This window comes from Amphiprion ocellaris, chromosome 18, assembly GCF_022539595.1.
Source record: "Amphiprion ocellaris isolate individual 3 ecotype Okinawa chromosome 18, ASM2253959v1, whole genome shotgun sequence".
NCBI lineage: Eukaryota > Metazoa > Chordata > Actinopteri > Pomacentridae > Amphiprion > Amphiprion ocellaris.
The window spans coordinates 16,826,953-16,831,344 of NC_072783.1; positions in this window are offsets into that span (position 1 = coordinate 16,826,953).

Genomic DNA, 4,392 nt, shown 5'->3' on the forward strand with positions numbered 1-4,392 from the left:
ATCAGTGACAGGCTAAAGCGAAAACAAAAATATCCTGCAGAACAGAAGGCTGAAAGCACCCAGGATGCGGAATGGATTTCTTTATTTATCATAGAGCTCGGAGCACTAATGCTAGCACAGTAAGTGAAGCTGTACTATTGCTGTTACATTTGAGTTTAACATTAGAAGCAAATTAATTTGTGCTTACATTATTACACAGTATATTTTGCATTTGGTTTAGACAAGACACTGAAATCATACACTTTGTCATCAGCATTTAGAGTGCAAACAAACGTGGTTGCGATATAAGCCTTTAAATTATTCACAGATGGTAAAAGCTTGTCTGAAATTGTTGGTTTTCTGCCTACATTATTAATCTGTTGTTTCTTTTGTGATCTTTAGTATATTTTTACAGTGATCAAAGAAAACATTGTTAGTTATTGATTTTATGTTATTCTGGTTTCAGATGTTATTACACAGCACTGATACATGCAATATCAAAGTCAAATGATTCTAAATTGTATCACCTTACAGTAATCGCATTACTTCTAAGCTGAACAGCAGGTGTTTGCTCTTATGTAACATTAAAAACTAACAGTTTAGATTTTTATGTTAAAATACAGGCTTCACAGTAGGGACTCAGTGCAACATTACTGAGATTCCAATCTTTTATTTTTTTCAATATTTTATATGTCTACCTTTATTTTTGATCACAGACTCAATTCTCCTCAGCATAAATGATGCCAGTGTTGCTTCACTGTTGGGACTGTACACTCAAAAAAGGAACGTTGTGGGTTATTGACTTTAATTAATGTACCTATACCAAATTTAATCAACATGTTTGTGTCAGCTAGGGTTCAGGCATATGGGTTCTGTAAAGCATCTTGAGACAATTTGAATTGTGATTGGCGCTACATAAACAAGAGAAGCACTCAGAGAGTGCAGCAACCCAGCAAGGCTGCTCAGTCTTTGTATAATTTCCGACGGACGAAATCTTTAATAAAAAATGACCTTGCGCTGAGCACAGGCATGTCATGTATCATGGTGGACATGGATAAGATGTGTTTTTCTAACAAATGTCTGCTCATCAAGAATATTTTTGTTCTAATTTCCATTTACTGCATCTGTGTTTTTATTTAGAAGACCGTACAGGGGGTCCTTGGTTTACAACGTCCTTGACTGACAGCGTTTCGTGGTTACGTCGGAACTGGTCATGGGCAGGTCATTGGTTTACGACGCACGCCATTTCGCCGTTGCGTCAGGAGACTATAGCGCAGATGGTCCTGGGAAACTTCCCCATAAAGAAAGAAGGAGCAGAACACACAGAAAATCTGAAAGATGTTGGAATTATCATCGAAGGTGTGGAAGTTCCTCATGATCTTGGTAACGTTGCAAAAGGATTTGCCATTTCATTTGGCCTCGTGCTCACTGGATTTGAGCTACCCAACAAACCTGAACACATTTGAGGCTCTGCAAAAATTTGTGATAGAACTAGATTGCAACAACATCTCAACAAAGGCCCCAGAGCTAAAAAAAAAAAAAAAAACTATTTGAAGGAACATTTTAGACAAGACATTGAAAGTGTAGTGTGGAACATTAAAGACCTGTTTGTGCTCTGAAGCAGCACAGAAGAGAAGTAGGAGGACATCACCTGGCAGAAAACAGTTTTTCGATCTGCATATAAATGTGATGAATGTGATTTTTCACAAAGCCAAAGTATCTTAGTTTGGCTTAACTGCACTGTGTGGAAATTGTTCACATAATCAGGTTTAGTAAACCTACTTACAATTACTGTCTCTATAACAATGAAACCCTAAACCCAACTAAACCAAACCTAATTCAAAAACAGGCAAAACCCACAAAACTCTAAACTAACCTAAAAGGGGAAATCCTACAAAAAAAAACCCCATTGAAATGTAAACTACACTAAGTTAACCAAAACAGACTTACTTGAGGCGGGGAACTAGGGGGGCTGGCAGGCTTAGGGAATCTGGGGTACGGCGAGGGGAGCTAGAATGCCAGCGAAAAGCTGGAGCGGGGCTGGCGAGTGTGTCGTCGATGCTGGACGGGCAGATGGGAGTGGTCCGTCAGGGGCCCAGTGGCAGTGAAGGCTGGCTGTGGGCAGGATCGGGGCAGCGATACCGGGTGGTCAGGCAGCAGTGGCTTGAGGGGAGCAGGCTGCAGACAGGTCAGGTACAGGTGGCATGACAAAGTACTTACCCCTGATAGAAAGTGTATACCCTGCTGCAGGAGCGCACATGCATTCGGAAGGGTGGAGCTACAATTCCGTGTTTAGATATCAGCTTAGCTTATTAATTTAACAAAATGTGGATTGTTATGATCATGCTTTGATTGTCAAAAATATTTGGTAATGTGACACGTGACATTTCTGCCTAAATAAATGCTTTTGCTATTCTGTACATTACGTGTTGCAGAAGCTCGTAGTATTCTTAGCGCTGCCTGACAATGTCTTATCCTTCTTTTTCTACGATCTACGATTTTCAACGATCAGCCTGCTAACTAACCATAGGCTTAAATACTGTCTGGGTACTAGATTCAAACATGCTGTAATTTAATCTTTAGGATCAATCTTTCCAACTTTTGATACAGTAAAATCAACGCCAATGTGAGCATTTTAATACATTGCCAGACTCAGTTTCACCTTTTATACTTGAATTAAAAGCTCTAATGAACATACTGCAGCATGGTCAACATAGCTGTTGCTCTTTTCTTTCCAAAGGGTATCTTACCTTTAGATATTGGTGTATTTTTTAATATTCCCCCTCTGTTGATCATCATAACTTCATAGCATTTATTCAGAAATTCTCAACACAGACAAATGAAGATACAGGACTATCGAGCAGAACATGTTATGAGGGGGAGACACATTATTTCAGCCTGCTTGACTACGCCTGCCAGAAAATGTATCCTCTCTATCAGGAAAAGTTTCTCAGGTGCCTACTTGTCTAGTATGTGATTCCTTCAATCAATTATGCAAATTGTACAAGGTCAGCTTTTGCCAATTTCGAGCAGGGCGGGGATCTGCAACATTGACTTGATTTTGGAACTTTGATAAACAAATTAACAATGACTCCTATGGATTATGAACACATCGTCCAGTATAAAGTTAAGAAAGAGTATCCTCAAAAAGTTCATGAAGACGGAAAAATAATTTCTTCGGCCAAAGTCTCATCTGTATGACAATGAAGGTACGACCAATATAGTCATAACCATTTTGCATATGTGACAGAATAAACACATGACAAATAAAGTTGTATAAAAGTATATCTTAAGCAGCTTCAATATGTTATGATTAAATGAGACATGACTTTACGTCTCTTTTCTTACAAATTCTAGCTAATTCTTAAAGTTGTTGGTATTATGTTTTGCATAATAAAACCTATTTAATCTCCACAGTAAGTCTAGCATTAAGGCTTTTTTCAAGCATTATCTGAAACTGTATCACAGAGTAATGCATCACATCCAACATGTATCTTGCTGATGATCACATTTAAGAGTACCAATTTCTGAAATATTGCTAATTATTTAGGGGGAAAGATTTATTGGCGATGCAAAGGTACTGCAAAAGCACTCAAAACCAAAGTGGTCTGTGAGGCTAATGAGGCCAATGAAGTCTTTGTTGATTTTCACGAAGTCCCACTGGGGCCAGACAAAAACGAAAGATGCTAACTCCAAGAGATTTTATTGGCTGGGGATTTCAGTGGATATCAACAAGTGGGCAAGTCAGCCCTAAATTGAAACCACATGTAATTCCAATGGAATAGGGTCATGGGAAAAAAAAAAACTCTCTTAAATTCTTTTTTGCATAATAAAAAATAATTGTACATGTGCTTATTACTCCGCCAAGGAACGCAATGGAGTGATGATCGGTGTCTGCACGCAACATTACTCAAAAACTGACAAATGTATTTGGAAGAAATGTTCAGGGAAGATCAGAAATGACACAAGGACCACCTGATTTTGGCAGTGATGCAGTTTATAGTCTGGATCCACAGATTTGTTAAAGATTTCTGTAACATTGCAAGATAGCATCACGGCATCACTGTAACTATGACAACAAGTGAACACTATGTCATCTGCCCGCTGACCATCACGATTGCAATCCTACGACAAATCAACCACTGTGGACTTATCGGGACCTAGCCATCGGAAATGATACAACGACTGAGCAACCTTGGCGGAGTACTGTGCTTTCTGGGTGCTTTTCTTGTTTAAAAAGTGCTACTTATGCAGTCACAGCCACAGGCTGTGATTAGTGGCAATGCTTTCCCCTCCTCTGTTCCTGCCTAATTCCTTAATTACTTCTCTGTCTACTTTTCTTACTCCATGCAGGTTTCCCAGAGACTATGGGTTGAGGAGGAATTGGAAGTTTGTCGGCTTAGACCTGGTGTC